Consider the following 17269-nt stretch of genomic DNA (forward strand, 5'->3'; position numbering starts at 1 on the left):
GAACATTGGCATGGAGTCAATGACTCTCTTCCTGGTAAGATGTAGATAGCTAAATGCCAGGCTTTTTGCTACACTCTCCATGCACTTCCTTATAACATCTCTTACAGTTATAAACCCGCATCACTAATCCTTTCCTAGGCTAGATTGTTGTTCTGAGAAATTTGCTTTCTCTGACAGGAGGCTCCTACACCAATGATTGCTACTCTAACAGGATAGCTTTTATTTGCCATTTTGGTCAAGGCCTAGTTTTTTTCTGTAGAAGCTGCAGATAATATGTACTTTTTCTCATGTATTTATATAAAACTTAATTTTCTGCCTATGGGGGGAAAATCAAATCACAGCACAGGTTGTATTGAAATTTGCAGCACAATTTTACAGAAGTTGTTTTGTATGAGTCATCTTCCACCTCAGCTCAGAAATTTGCACAAGGTGCCATCAATATGTGGACAATATTCAACTTCTCTGTCCTCAACCATTCCATTTTAATCAGGAGAGACAGTGCAGATGCTTGATCAGTATCTTGAGGAAGTAATGGGCTGAAAGATGGTCACAAACTACAGATGAGACCTGGTAAGATGAAAATGTTTTTTGGAGTATTTCTGAGAAGCAGAAACTTTCTGTTCTTTTAAAAGAGCTTGTCTATATATTGGTGATATTCCTAGATCTATTTTGTCACCAGAAACACAGATGACAAAATGGACCAGTAGTGCATATTTGCAGCCCAGATTGTTCCATATCTTAATGACCTCCTATTTATATTACAACATACTGTGGATACTCCTTAAATATGTAGGTGTACTGGGTAACCTCATCTTCCTACTGAAATTTTTTTTTATGATGAACAGGAAGCAGCAGGAATATGGAACAAATAAATGGTATAAAATTGGAAAAGCATGCTAGCTGGGGAATTCTGGGAATTGAAGTCCATACATCTTAAAATTGTCAATTTTGAAAAACACTGTTTTAACTTATTTGCAGAACACAGTGTATCACAAGAAATGCTAGACTACAAGAAACAAAAATTAGACACCACTTTGATGGCTGGAAGTTATAAGGAAGTCCTGAGGAATCTCTTGTTGAAAGTGAAAGAAGAGGTTATAATAACTGGTCTGCTGCTCAGTATTAAAAAACAGCAACAGTTAATGCAAACCTAATGCAAATAGACATTAGTAAGGTACTAGGGAAAAGTGTTGAGAATGACTTGGGCTGTAAGAAGAACAACTCATTCAATACTAGATGAAGGAAAACCAGACTGCTCACTGGAAGCTCTAATAATATAACTTAAATATTTTGGACACATAATAAAAAGGCAAGAATCCTTGGAAAAATCCCTGATGCTTAAAATTTACGACAATAAAAAGAGGCTGAAATAAAACAGGATAGCTAAATACTAATGACACAAATATGAACTTATAAGAACTCAGAGAAGGAGTTACTGACGGATGAACATGGCAAAATGATGTCATGAAGAGTTGGAAAGGATGGAATAACTGAACAACATTGTGCTTCAAATGGGGCTGTTCTGGAAGGCAATTTGGAGACTGAGGCAAAATCTCTCCATTCAGTATTAAATAACATGCAAGTATTGTATCATGTTTAACTATTCTTTGCAATCTATAATGGCTGTCTAGTCACTTCTGAACATACTTGGTGTTCTTGACATTGATTATTTTGATTATGTGCCATCAAGTTGTTTTCAACTCCTAGTGACCACACAGATAGATTTTTCCCATGGCGATCTATTCCCCAACCTGTTTTTTCAAGTCTCCCAACAGTATACTCATCACCACTGTAACTGAGTCCATCCACCTTGCTGCTGGTCATCTTCTTCTCTTTCATTCTACCTTTCCTAGTATTAGAACTTTTTCCTGGGTCTTTGCATAATGTATCTGAAGTCAAATAATTTGAGGCTGGTCATTTGTGCCTTGAGTGAGAACTCTCAGTTGATTTGTTCAATGCTCCATCAGTTCGTTTTCTTGGCTGTCCATGGTATTCTCAGGAGACTTCTCCAACACCAAACTTCAAAGTCTTATCCTGCTGTAGTTGATATATGAAATCCTAAACTTAGGACCAAAGAATCTGCTGATACCTCTCCTTAACCTTGTCTTGGAGTAAGCCTTGCTTTTAATATTGCTGATGAACAATGCCTGCTATGGAACCATTTGCCTTTGCATCTGGATGTTTCAATCTTGCCATTTAACTAATTGCTCAAGGCACAGCTCTTCATTCAGGCCTTTAGTTTATGTTTCCTCTGCTTTTCTCCATTTGCTTGCTGTTAGGGTAGTGTGAATCACAAAGAAGTTTGCTTCAGTGATGGGAGGCTGAAGTGATTGCACTGACCCTTCAAGAGAACAAAGTTCCTCACTGTTTGAACAGCACTCATCAAAATGGTTTGTGCAGATCTCTTTTACCATAGAGGTCTTAAATTTTATATTTTATTCTAATTTTGTAAACTATTTCTATCTGTCCATGTAGTATAAATACAAATAAGAATTTTGGTTTCTTTGAGAAACATTCTTTTTCAAATGAATTAAGATGGTTTCATTTGTTTGGGTGGAGGGAAAAAAAAAGGATCATAACAGGTTTCAGTCAGTATTACTGTTCATGTCATGGCAGTCTCTTTTGACAGATCTCACAGTCTAGACCTATACAAACCCATGATTAATTCCTTTACATCAGTGATCATCATATTTAGTTTTTGTTGCTGGTTCAGTCATATTGATTGGTTGGGATTTGTGGATTCTTAGAATCATAAATTCATAAAGCACAAAATGTACTTCATACTGCTAACATATATGCTGCAGGAATTTATATGACCAGAAGAACTTAAGATACTTGATGGACAAATGCAGAATAGTAATTCTGAATGGTGTTGGATTCTTTAGGAATACATTCAGAACCAATCTGTGATCTCTGAAGCATATATCCAACATATATGGATAACAGAAATTGTGTAATCTGAAGATGGTCTAGCTAAAATTAAGGAGTAAATCCATTTCTTTCAGTGAGAATTAAGCACCTGTGAGAGTTAAGCACCTGCTATCAAACAGATGCCAAAGTGCTTGTGCTAGGCCGAGGAATGGAATTTATGCATAAATACCATAGTTTGAATTTGATTTTGTGATACTAAATTAGAAACCAAATCACTAAATCCATATAATACCTGTAAGATAGTTGAAGGAACAGTGAATTGTTAAAGGTGAATACTGAGCTATATTTCCATCTGAATCACTTACCTGCTACTTTGTGGATTTTAACATGCTGTGTAACATTGCTAGCCCTTCTGTAATTAAGATAATAATCTTATGGAATTAGTACATCAGTAAGAATAAAAATTTCATGAAGTATAATTGCCTCTAGGAGAAAAAGGGCTTCTGGGGAGGGGGATCCAATTATATCTGTCTGCTTAAATGTCAGTAATGTTTATTTCTATTATTTTCTCCTTGTTAATTTCCACATGGTTTTTCAAAAGCATATCAGAAAATTCTTTTCATTTTAACCTGAGGCACTTGTCCTATTTGCCATAATTTATTTGCTTGTTTTTCAGTTGTTATTTTTTTAAAAAGAAGCACTGTATTCCTATGATGTTCCTAAATTATCACTTTGAAATAAATCCTCAGTTAATAGACTCTTAATCTTGTGGCCAAAGAAACAGGTTGAGGCCCGCATCATACAAATTTTTGCTCTGAAGCCTTTTGGATCAGATATATAAGAGATTATTCAAATTATTCAAATACAACTAGCCTTTTGATAGGCCATATTTCCAAAACAGCAACCCTGGAATTTACTAAAAGCTCCTCAGAAATGCTACTGTGGTTTACATTCAGTTCTGAGATCTTGAGGAGTCTAAGGACCTCTCATTATTTCAGGATAATTCCATCATGTATTGAGAGTTCCTTAAATCTTATTTAAATTGAGCCTTCTTCATCCAATTTGTGAAGAACTTTGTGAATTTTAATTAAAGTTCTCTTTAAAAAGCTGAACAAAATTCTCACCCTTTTGAACCAGCCAATCAGGGAATAGTTCCATCTGCATGTTTTACTGAGTGGGTGATAAAGAGGAGGAGTCAATCAGAAGAAATAAACAAAATCAAACAGTGGCAACCCTAATGGCATAGAGGAGTGCCACGGTAGCAGTTCAGAGACATTGTTGTGGTGATAAATCTCTAAAGCAGACCCGATTTTTTTGTATGTTTATGTCAGCACCTGATCATTTGAGCATTCACACATACGCAGTCAAGAGGCTGGATCTCTTTAAACTGTTTTAATGAAGTGTAATGAACGGTACAGAAGGCAAGCTGCGAATAAAGATTTCCCGCTCAAACCTAATTTAAAACTACATCCCCTTAGTTAGTCCCCTTTCCCACGAAGCATGTCACTCCCACTCCCATCCAGATGGTATTCCTACCGTATCTCAACCCTGTGTCCTTGATGTGCTCCATAGCCATAATAAACCACTTCACACTCCCAACTTCACACCCCCTCCCATCTGGCAACAAGAGAGAAGGAAACGATGGGAGATGCCCTGATAAGGGTTTCTGTGAAACCTTTGGTCGGGGGATCTGACAGTTTATTTTACTTTATTTATATGACTGCCTCTCTTTTGAAATACTTTATACTGCCTCAGTGCTGGCTAGGTGTTGCTATAAATTGAGTGTGCAAATCCTTATAGTTGATGAATAAAGATTTTAAGGAGCTAACCATAGAAAAACCCATGCCTAGAAATCTGTACTTTTGTTTTTTAAAAGCAAATTCTGAACATAGTTTTGAAAGTTAATAATGATAATTTAAAAAGTATAGTTTTAAAAATCACATTTTGCTTGCATGCTTTACTTAACCAATAAAAAAGAAGAGATCTGTTAAAAAAACTCAACTAATGAATGTCAGTTGATACAGGATGTAACACAAAGAATATCTGAGGCTAAAGGCTTGCAAAGCTATCAAATGAACAGTTAATAATCCATGGAGAATCTATTACATTCAGTGCAATGAGAGAAAGATGAAGCAGTTGTTCAGAGAATTGCAGGGAAAATGGGGAAGGTTTCTAGAAGTGATTTACTTTACACAAGTGTTAGCTATGGAAAGAGAAGGCAGAAAGAGGAAAAATAGAAACTCTTGTCACCACAAAGAAAGCCAGATTGTTTAGGGCTTCTTGACATAGCAAAGAGGGAGAGAAATTTAGAATATATAGCACTTACACTTACACCTACACCCACATGTGTTAATGGAACCACTTTTTGCACAGGTGCTGCTTCACTTGGGAATGGAGATAATGTTTCTGAATTGAAGAGGGAGAGAAAGGCAGATAGAGAGGGGAAAAGAATCATCTATCTTTTTCACTGCTGGGCTGCTTGTGCCCAAAGTTTTGGTTCTTGAAGGTTGGTAGGTTGGAGAAGAAAAACAGGAGGTCCTAACAATAGTTGCTTGCCAGTGCTCAGTGTGGCCCTTAGCTTTTTGAAACCAAAGTTCTCCCTGAGCTGTGAACTCAGACAACTTCAAAGGGGGGCATTGGTATATTACTCCTTTGTCTGATTTTGGATCCAGATGTTAAAGTAATGTTGGTTAATTCTTCCAGACTGTGAAGCCCAACTCAGTAGGGCTGCTTTTGGGACCTAGGAGGACTACTTTCAAAGAAGGCAACATACTAGAAGTTCAGCTGTTATAAAGCCAGCAATCTTCTTAAGTCTGTAACTGCAAGTCCAACTCAGTGGAGAACCTTGATAAGCCTCTGTTTTCTCGATGATTACATTGGCTTGACTCCAGTCCAGCCTATGAAGGGTGTGTGACTTCAGATGACTCAAATAGGTTTTTCAGTCATCTGGGGCACAATCTGGTTGTGTGATCTGGGATGACTTTGAGCCATTGACCCTGAGGAAGTGTACAGGATTCTCTGTGCTGTCAGCTCAGCCACCTGTTTACTGGATCCAGGCCCCTTCTGGGTCATAAAAGTGGCAAGGGAAGTGACCTGTGATGGGGTCTATGCTGTGGTGTTGGCCTCCTTGATGGAGGGGTGGTACCTCCTTCCTTGAAAGAGACAATGGTGGTGTGGTTTTCTTGGTAAAACACAGGAGTTGCTTTTTCCTGCAAGTATGAAATGATACCTTTGTAAAGCAATCATCTGCCTCCAGCATCTTCTTAAATCTCTGTTGCCCAATATAGATTCCTGCTTCCTCTAGCTGTGCAACTGAAATGATCTTCATGCTTTGAATGACGTGCTGGGATGATATACTTTTAGTATTCTTCACTCATCCCTCCCTGGAACACCCCTCACTATGATTAGGCAGCATTACAAGACTTAAGAGGGAGGAAAAGTTCCTAGCTCTGGCAATATTATCATCCACAAATTCAATTTTGCAACATCTGCCATCATTTTACCAAGACTCAACAATTAGCAGTACAAATGGAAAGAGTAGAGAGGTGTGGAAAGGCCATGCCTCTTTTTAATAACATTTTTTATTCCTTGACACTACTAGAATTGTGGTACACAATGGTTCATGAGAAAGGCGATTGAAGGCTTCCAACTTTTCTCAGAATGAAGTCATCTTCCGAACCAGATGTCCCTGCCAGACTGCATAGGAATATTATTTTTACTGTACAAAGGCATTATTCCTTGTGATCAATGTTTTTGATCTGATGGCTTGCCCATAGTATTAAGATTGCACAAATACTGAGTCGAATTTGGGATACAGTATAGAGTGGGTGGAGCAAATTAGGTAAAGAATATATAATATGCTGCCTATAATAAAAAGCTGTAGCGAATTAGTTAAAAGGGGAGCCATCACACAAAATCTGACTATAAGGCAGGCAAAATAGGGAAAGGATAACATTAAAATATAAGAGGAAAGAAATGAATCAAATCCTAATCTTGTTTAATATTTCTTGGAAAGCATGTTTCCAGTTTTTATCTTACTATGATAATGAAGGAGGATTATCAGCCCGTGTGTCCTTAGGACAGTAATGGATAATATTTTGTCTCCACCTCGAATTACGCTTTTCATCATGACACACAGGCTGATAAAAAAGAAATTCTATATATTTCTATCCTTTGTGAAGTTCCTTGAGTAGAATACAAGTTTTACAACTCAACTTTACAGACACTGGCATTTTAAGTGGAGAAAATACGAAGTCTCATCACTTAAATTGCCAGAATTTCACCTCAGATGAACACCATGGCAGTTAGACAAACTGAAATGAATGAACACATGTAACAATTCTATTCCCCAGCAGACCAAGTGTTCATCTATTACAGACCCTTCTGCCAGCAGCACTTGGTATTATTTGCTAGTTCTTTCCTTTATAGTTATGGAGGAGAGACTTTGGCTTCACTGCTAGTTACATAAATCAACTTACAATGGTAAGGTAGAAAAAATTATCCTAACCTTCTGTTAGGTTGGATAGTTAAAATGTACACGATTGTACTTTCAGTTCGCACAAGGCTGTTCAACCCAGTGAGAGCTTCTCTCTGACCCAGTGTGTTTGATCAAAGCCTATTTAGTTCTGCACTGTTCTCCCACATTGGTCCACCAGATGCTAATAAGAAGTCTACAATCAGAACATAAGCACAAGCAGGAAGTAAGCATTCATGCTCAACAATAACTAGAATAGAGGTCTATTGTCTCTTTTATAATAGGCAATATGGTAGTAGGCATGAGCAGTTTTATCCTCTATGAACTTATCCCTTTTTGAAGGAATTCAGGTTGGGGGCTATCCATACAGCTTGTGGTGGTGAATTCCATATAGTTAACTAAGCAACATATGAAGAAGTGCATTAATTTTTCATTCATTCATTCATTCATTCATTCATTCATTCATTCATTCATTCATTCATTCATTCATTCAAATAGAGCTGCCCATCTCACCATAGTGACTCTGTTATGGTAGTTTTAATCTTTGCATGCTGCCCAGTTTATAAACCATGGTGCCCAGAATGAAAAGTCACATCACCAAGAGAGCTCACCTAATCTCCTGCCCCAAATGTATTGGTCCTGAATCTCCCAATGTTAACCTAATGGCCCCAGATTAAAATGTTTTGAGATGAGGCCAATTGTTCCATCCATTTTCTACCCATGATGCTAAAACTCATATAACTGCATCATGACATATGGCAAGTAGCTGGCTACATAAAAAAAATAAAATAAAATAAAATAAGTAAATATTTTATTCACCTTCTGTTTAGTTGTCTGCTGAATGAATTTGGCTGAATTCTGAATGTATGAACTTCCTTTTCATACATACGCTAGTCACATACCACATACAAACTTTTACCTGATTTTGTAGCCATTAAATAAGAAGTTGCTGATGCTGTTGTTGTTCCGTTATTTACTCACTTTGACTTTTTGTGATCCAATGGATATAATTTTGCCAAGATTATCTATCAGTAACTTCATCTAGAATTCAATGATTTATGGGGGGGGGGCGGGGTTGTGGTTCAGCATCTTTCCAACCATTTTCTTCAGCACCACAAAGGCATCAATTTCTCTTTATTTAGCCTTTTTAATGGTCCAGTTTTCACAGTCTTGAGTTACATCTGGGAAAATCATAATCTTGACAGCATGTACTTTTTTTATGAGTGTGATGTCCCTGCACTTCAATATTATGTTTAATCATAGTCCTTCTCTAAAGTAGCAGATGTATCTTTATTTTATGCTTGTAGTCACTGTTACTACTTCAATTTCTTCTCGTCCTATTTTTATTTGGTCAATATTGCATGTAGAGATAATGTTCTTAGGGCTTTAAAAAAAAGAATGTTTCAACAGTGGATTGGCTTTTGCACTTTCTTCTGTCACCTTTAACAAGAGATTCCTTAAGTTTTCCTTGTTTCCAGCCAGGGGTGTTCTGCAGGATGTGTTAAAAAATATTGATGGAAAACACAAAGGTGTGATCAAAGTTCTGTCTGTTTTTAAGTGTATCACATAGGCACAACTGGCATACCAGATGAAGTTCTGCAATTGCCTTTCTGCCCATTGAAAGGGAGATGTGAGTCCAGGAATGCCACCAGATTGCACACCACTCTTGAAGGGGAAGTACAACCCCATTCAGGGTTAAGGATGGAATATTCCCAGATCTAGGTGGAACCCACAGCCACTTGGTCTTGGTAGGATTGAGTCAGAGGTGGTGCCTCTCCATCCAAATCTGCACAGCCTTCAGACACAGGGATAGAAACTTGACAGCTTCACTTGGACACCCCAGGGTACCCTGTCTACTTCTTCAAGATGCCAGACTGTATCATAACACCAGGCTCCAGGCATCTTTGCCAGACCTGCTTAGTCAGAGCAGATATGAGCAACTTTATCAGCCAGATAGCCAGAATATTCCTTATACCAGCTCTGTAGATGATCATGAGGGCCCTCCCTGCCCAGTAGGGACCAGGTTACCCTAAACAGGGCCACCAGATGGCTATTGGCAGATGCAATAAATATACTGATGTTTTGCCATTCTTATTGCCACAAGGTAATCCCTAATATGGGTCCTTAGTTGTGTTTGGTCAAGTCTTCCTCCAGTGATGTGCCAACCTCTCTTCTGGCAGTTTATGTCTTGGAATTCCTCAGAAACCAACGTATACCCCAGAAACGGTGCACAGGGAGAGGCCGCATAGGGGCAATAAGATCCAAGGCCCCACCTACCTGCCCATTTTAGGCTGTGACTAAGGCCTTGGCTGAACCACCCACCAAGTCCTCAGGGAAAACTCCAAACTCTCTCTGAAACCTTGTTGAATCCATCAATCACCTGGGATGGCCAATTGAAGGGTCCTATCTCCCTGCAGGCAGGGTTGATACCAGTAAGCCAAAAGATGTTCTGCATATAAGTTAAATAAATAAGAGGATGGTATATAATCTTGCTGTATTCCTTTTACTATGAGGAATATGCTTGTAGGTGTAAATATAAATTGTGTTCAAGTTCTATGCGAATAACTTTAAGACAATTATTGCAATACAACTACTACTAGTAGTAATGATAATAATAGATATGTTGGCACTCTGTGTTTAAATTTTTGAACCAACTTTAAGCTTTAAAATGGTCATTCTGCAAACTGTAGCTTGGTGTAGGCATTAATTACAATTAATGTGCATTAATTTTAACAGACACAATTAGCAAAATGCTACTTTTAAACCAACATGCCTTCATCTTTATCTCTGTAGATAGTGCACTTTGAAAGGTGTCACTGTAAAGAATCAGGGTTCATGCATGCATTTAATTCCCAGATGTGGTGATGCTTAACATGTGTCCTAATAAATGTACATAAGTACAGAGGGAACCTGCTGCTATGACGTTGTCCTTCCCATCATTATATCTATTTCAAGTATTTAAAAAAGATCTATTGTGTATGAAAGTTGTTCCTTTTAATCAAATTGGGCAACATTTTTACATAATGAGGAGTATTTGGCCCCATACTAATGCAGCTGCCAGTTTTTAGCTTCCCTCTAGTTAACAAAACCATATGATTAATGTCAGATCAATAATCTCATAACTTGGAGGCATCTAATCCCCAAATAGTAGATGATATTTTGTGTCTCACTGGAATTTCATTATTTTTATTAAGATGTCATTTCTGCAGTATCTCAATTCATGTTTATTTTACAATGCAGTGTGAAATGTTCAAGGGTTTTGCTAGCTAAGCACAATTTTGTATTTTAATTAGGTTTTCCATGTGCAACAATTTCCAAACTGTATTTTGTTTTCTGTTTGTACATGTTTGGTTGCTTTTTGACATCAAATACACTATATAACAAAATGGTGAGAAATTTAACAAATGAGCTTTATATGAAAAACATTTGTCCATTTCCACATTTCATAGGATCCAATGGAGGGTTGTAAGAAAAGTCCCTGAATTTATATATTGTGTTTCTTTTAGCTGGTGTCTTTAGATGGCAATAAAATGCAAAGAGAACAGATGCTCCTCATGCTCCCCAAAAGTTACAGCATGACCTGGAAGTCTTTATAGTTCTTTACAGACAGTGCTAATCAGGATGCTTGGCTAGACAAAATCACTTTGAAGCCTAGGAACAATTTATTGCCCAGAGAACACTCCACCCACTCCGCTTTTCTGGATCTTCACATACTGTAGGAAGTAGGATACAACCTACCGGATTCTTGCTCTGATAGATGCAGACAACTGCACATGGTAAAGCAAGAACAAAACCCCCTTCTAAATGTATTCATTGTAGAATTTATATCCCACAATTTTCAAATGACTTTAGGTAGTTCACAATCATAAAAGCATACAGATAAAACAGAACAGTTGAACAGCATAAAAGTACAATACAATTCCATAAATCCAGTTGAACAGCATAAAAGTACAATACAATTCCATAAAATAATAAAATAAACAAAATTCCGTATCAAAGATTAGAAACTAAAAAGTTACGACTTCAGTGTTTATCCCAGTTAAGAATGATGAAGGGAACAGTCAATTCAAATCCCAAACGCTTGGTGGAACCACACTGTCTTCATTGCCTTCCTAAAAGAGAGCAGTGTATGGGCAGTCTGGATCTCTGGAGGGAGGCTACTTCATAAGGATGCGGTAGCCACTAATGCAGCTGCCCACTGTAGAAATTCTATTTTGCACTCTTATCATCTCGGAATTCTAGAGCTTGACCAGGCAAAACTGCCTGGTGACAAAACTGCCTGCCAAATCAGTGGGAAAATCTCAACTGCCTACTGAAAATTACCCAGATCTAGGGTGGACCATCCTAATTGATACCCCACCACTTGCATCCAGTGAGTCATGGTCTCATGCAGGATCATTAAGATCACCTCCCCCTGCATTCAAAATTCCATATTCCAGTAAGTCTCCAAGTGTGGATCATCATTATGCTTGAACCCTCAGTTACCATTCTCTCTGATGGGAGAGAATCATGCCATAAGACCAAGCTGCACCGGACTGTGGTCTTATTGTAATAGTGGATAATTGAATATCCCCTCTCCACCTCAAACAAAAACTGAATTAGTGGTGTGTCCTGCCTTATGTATTGGCACAATAACAGCTTGAGGCAGACCCACTGCACAGGTACAAACATGTGTATGTCAAAACTGTGGAATTCTTTTGCAAAACCTTTATATCTAAATTCCAGCTATTCTTTAAAAAATATATGATGATGATGATAATTATCATATCAATATAGCCTTCTATGCATCTCTAATCTATCAACTCTGAATATTTCAATATGGTAGTTATGGTTACTATAGACAATATACTTCAACTATATGAAAAATAACTTGCAGTGCTTTCAAAAGAAGATCAAGCACAAGCTTTAGCAAGGCTCCAAAAGCAGGAGATTGCTGTAAGCAGTCACCAGAATGTATTTTGATGTGCCCTTGCTGTCTGAAATTGGCACACAGACAGAATAATTAAGAAGACCTCATACATGGACTTAAGGGAAGACAATAAGACAATTCATGGACCAGATATTAACTTAGCTAGAATGATGGTCCCAATCAATATCCCACCTCCACTGATAAAAACTTGAATAATTTTTTTATTACAGTTTGGATTGATAAAATTTAGCTTTATTTTTCAAGGTACTCTTCAGAACCATGTTTAAAATGAGCATTTCTAATGACATGTCAGCCTTTCCCAGCTTGGGACCTTTCCAGATTTGTGGGCTTCAGTGACCCAAATTCTCAGCAATGGTTATGCTGGCTGGGGAATTCTGGAAGCTGGGGAAGGCTGGTGTAAGCAATCCTAATTTTTAAAAAGTGTGACAATCACAAGAGTTACATACTGTGTCTATGTGAAATATGACAAAAGAGAACTGATTTTTAGGTAATTTTATTTTCTGAAAAAAAAGAGAGAGAGAGAAACTATTTATATTGGAACTTAATAACCTCTCTACCCAAACACTGCTGATCATGAGTAAGTTTTACCTATCCAGTTTAACATGAACTTTGAGTCTACTTCTAAATTTAATGTATGAGCTAGAAACATATAGCAACCAAAAAAGGATTCTCATCATGTAATATGATGTACTTAATATACTTCCCAGCTATATTAAGGACTGCCTATCTCTCTTCCTGCAACACTGGAATGTCCTGATTCTTCTGCAGAATTAATAGACTGAAAAGACATTAATCTTTCTATACCACTTTAGGCCATTGCCTACCTAATGGAACATATAATGTGATAAAATTGGCACCTGGTACTACAGTGAAGAAACATTCCCAAAGGGGTAATTTTATATGGACTGATTATTCTTCCTTGTATAAAAGTCCATGGGATGATGATGATGATGATGATGATGATGATGATACCTTATACAAAAATCTAGTCTTGTTCTGAATTTTGTTAATGGCACAATTAGCAGAAATGAACTTATTAGGCTAATTGCTCAACCTATTTAGACTCTATTTGGGAGGGTACCAAAAGAGTTTAATGAATGCAAAGCTTTGAAATCACAGCTAGAAGGTGAAATTAGAAGTACAAAAAAAGAGGTGATGCAGCAATAACTGAGAATGAATGCCAGACAAAATGCTGCTGTGAAATGGATTTGCTCTCAATAATAAAAGTTGGGAAGGTAGGGAGGAATCTCTTCAGATAGATTGAGGAATGCTGCCTTGTCAATGAAGACTTTCCTTGAATGGGAATCTGTGCTTGTACTCCCCCACAACCATTAAAGAATGGGTGATTATGGACCTTGGCAACTGGCCACCCTGATTTTCAGATTTAATGGATGATAACCTTGAACACACAAACTGTTAGCACTATTAGCTGTTTTCAAGCATTGCATAAAATATGTGAGGGCAAAAACTGAAGGAGGATTGGGTGGCATGTAATGGTTATGCCACCCTAACATAACTCTGCAAATCTTTCTTTGTGCAATTTCAACTACATGTACCTGTCTTGGAGCTAACTGACCATACTATCCATCCCCTCCCTCTAGACCATAAGTCACTGTGATTATATCTCCTATCATCTTTACCTGAACGTCCTCCTCTTCTCTTGGATCTAGCAATTTTTCCCCATCTTCAGAGAATACAATAACATCAAGGACAAAGAAACTATGCTATATTAGGTGTATCATATCTGGGCTGCAAAACTCCAGATAACATCTATATGGCAGCAAAGAATTCAAGTTTTCTGTATTTCTTTGATGCCATTTGTCATCATTTGGTTTTTTGCAGCCCAAATATGGTAACCCTTTCCTATACTGACTGAAACCATGGGTATGTCTAGTTCAGTATAATTCCAAAGTTTCAGAGATAAGCTTCTTCTAGCCCTATTGGAGATGCCAAGGACTAAATCTGGGATCTTTTGCATATAAAGATTTGGGTTATGATTCCTCCATCTTGTTCATGTAATTCCTCCCTCACCTCAATCCATTTTGTAGGTGGGATAAGCTATATTTACTGTTACCTAGCTAGGCTGTTTCTGCACCTAATTTTTTCTATGACCTGAGCGCTCATCTTTATTTTGTCTATCCATGGACAAATTTAAATTTTGCATTTTCTTGCAGGCTTTCTCCTGTCTGTACTTATTGGGAATTGTGAACAGCTGAATAATTGTTGTCATTAGCATGCTATCAAAGTAGACAAATCAATCAGCCCCCATCCAGGCATCTTAATCAACAGCATGTGGTTCACGACAGTTAAGTGTTCCCAGGCTGCCAATGGCATCTTCTTTGGAGCTGCTATTGATTGCTCTTCACTCTCTTCTAAGGAGAGCTTCCAGCTGTGTAGACAGCAGTAGGGAGAGGGCAAGGATAAAGGTGGCCTTTAAAAGCTCTCTGGGATCCAAATTGGGGGTTTAATTTCTCCGAGGGCAGGCAAGCTCTCTGTCACTCCACCGCATGCAGGTTTGTAATGGAAAGGAATGGTGCTGGCTGTTTTTGCATATGGCCAGAGGAAGAGCACTTGAGTATCTAACTTGCTAAAGAAAGAGGAGGAGGCATTTTTAAAGGAAAGTGCGTGAACTAGAAGGATGGAACACTTCAAGTTGGTAACACTGGAAAGAACAGTACATTTTTTGTGATATAACTATGAGTTGAAAGTTCTGAATTAGATCCCAGTAGTCCTATTGGCTTTGACACATACAAACAGCTGTGCCCTCTCCAGTCAGTTAACTCATCTTTGTGTCCTGAAGCACATAATATAAGATGGCTGCACCTTTTTTGAACCAGCTAACTTTATAATAGTTCAAGATGGGTCAAAGGAAGTTAAATTTAGCATCTGAAGGGTTAATTGGCTGGTTCAATCAGTTCCCTTTTCCTGTTAGCAGAACACGTAAATTGCCCTGCCACAACCCAGTGAAGTATATTGCGAGAATGAGGGCTGTAGCTGAGATAAAAATGATATTAAATGCATGGCAGGTAAATTTTGGAGTGGAATGTAGCCCCACTGAATTTTGCTAGCAAAATTGCTGGAAAATATGAGTGCAATTCCATTATTTTGAGGTAGAAAATTTAATAATATTGTATAACCTCCAGACTAGCCTCGGAAAGCAAAAGGAAAAAAAAATCCTCATTGGATAAACAAAAAACATGTGTTGCAGCTGAATCCACCCTGTGTTATTGCCCCTTAGAAATGCCCTAAACTCTGTGACTCTTGGACAGTTTCTCTAAAATCAAATGTGATTCCTACCCACCAAGAGATTGCTCATCCCTGTATTAAATCTTCCTCATGAAAATGTGGAAAGGAAGTGATTGAGACATGTTGTAAACCAAAATGCCATTCTGTCTCTTGATTCCTGCAGCTGGAGGATCTAGCTGCAGTTATATAACCATGTCATGCTACAATAAGCAGGCATTCCATTCTGTGCTAGACCAAATGTGGATATAGGCAAAAGGAGCAGTCACATGGTATGTTGTTGTTTATTTGTTCAGTCGCTTCCGACTCTTCGTGACTTCATGGACCAGCCCACGCCAGAGCTTCCTGTCGGCCATCAACACCCCCAGCTCCCCCAGGGACGAGTCCATCACCTCTAGAATATCATCCATCCACCTTGCCCTTGGTCGGCCCCTCTTCCTTTTGCCTTCCACTCTCCCTAGCATCAGCATCTTCTCCAGGGTGTCCTGTCTTCTCATTATGTGGCCAAAGTATTTCAGTTTTGCCTTTAATATCATTCCCACAAGCGAGCATTCTGGCTTGATTTCCTGGAGAATGGACTGGTATGATCTTCTTGCAGTCCAAGGAACTCTCAGAATTTTCCTCCAACACCACAGTTCCAAAGCATCGATCTTCCTTCTCTCAGCCTTCCTTATGGTCCAGCTCTCACAGCCATATGTTACTACTGGGAATACCATTGCTTTAACTATGCAGACCTTTGTTGTCAGTGTGATGTCTCTGCTCTTAACTATTTTATTGAGATTTGTCATTGCTCTTCTCCCAAGCATTATGCGTCTTCTGATTCCCTGACTGCAGTCAGCATCTGCAGTAATCTTTGCACCTAGAAATACAAAGTCTTTCATTGCCTCTACATTTTCTCCCTCTATTTGCCAGTTATCAATCAAGCTGGTTGCCATAATCTTGTTTTTTTTGAGGTTTAGCTGCAAGCCAGCTTTTGCACTTTCTTCTTTCACCTTCATCATAAGGCTCCTCAGTTCCTCTTCGCTTTCAGCCATCAAAGTGGTATCATCTGCATATCTGAGATTGTTAATGTTTCTTCCAGCGATTTTAACCCCAGCCTTGGATTCCTCAAGCCCAGCTTGTTGCATGATGTGTTCTGCGTACAAATTGAACAGGTAGGGTGAGAGTATACAGCCCTGCCGTACTTTCCCAATCTTAAACCAGTCCATTGTTCCGAGGTCTGTTCTTACTGTTGCTACTTGGTCGTTATACAGATTCTTCAGGAGGCATACAAGATGACTTGGTATCCCCATACCGCTAAGAACTTGCCACAATTTGTTATGGTCCACACAGTCAAAGGCTTTAGAATAGTCAATAAAACAGAAATAGATGTTTTTCTGAAACTCCCTGGCTTTTTCCATTATCCAGCAGATATTGGCAATTTTCCTCCATGCTGTTTTCCATTGAAAAACACCCCACAGCCTCAAACAGCACTACTGACATCCAGAGGAGGTCTAAACCTTTATTTCTGAGTACTGCACTTCTTGCTTGGTAATTAAACACCAGTATCCCAATCCAGATTGATCAGCACTAAATGTTATAGCTGGAAATGATTTTGATAGAATGTATGCCTTGGCTCTCAATTTTGCTTAGATCATCTGCTCCTGATGTATGTATTGTTTTGCTTGAACAATCCTTGAGACAACTTTCAAGTGTGCTGCCTGACTCCTATTCAGCTGCAATTTACTGCTGTCTTGGCTGAAAGGCAAAAG

Source organism: Candoia aspera, chromosome 1 (genome assembly GCF_035149785.1).
Source record: "Candoia aspera isolate rCanAsp1 chromosome 1, rCanAsp1.hap2, whole genome shotgun sequence".
NCBI lineage: Eukaryota > Metazoa > Chordata > Lepidosauria > Squamata > Boidae > Candoia > Candoia aspera.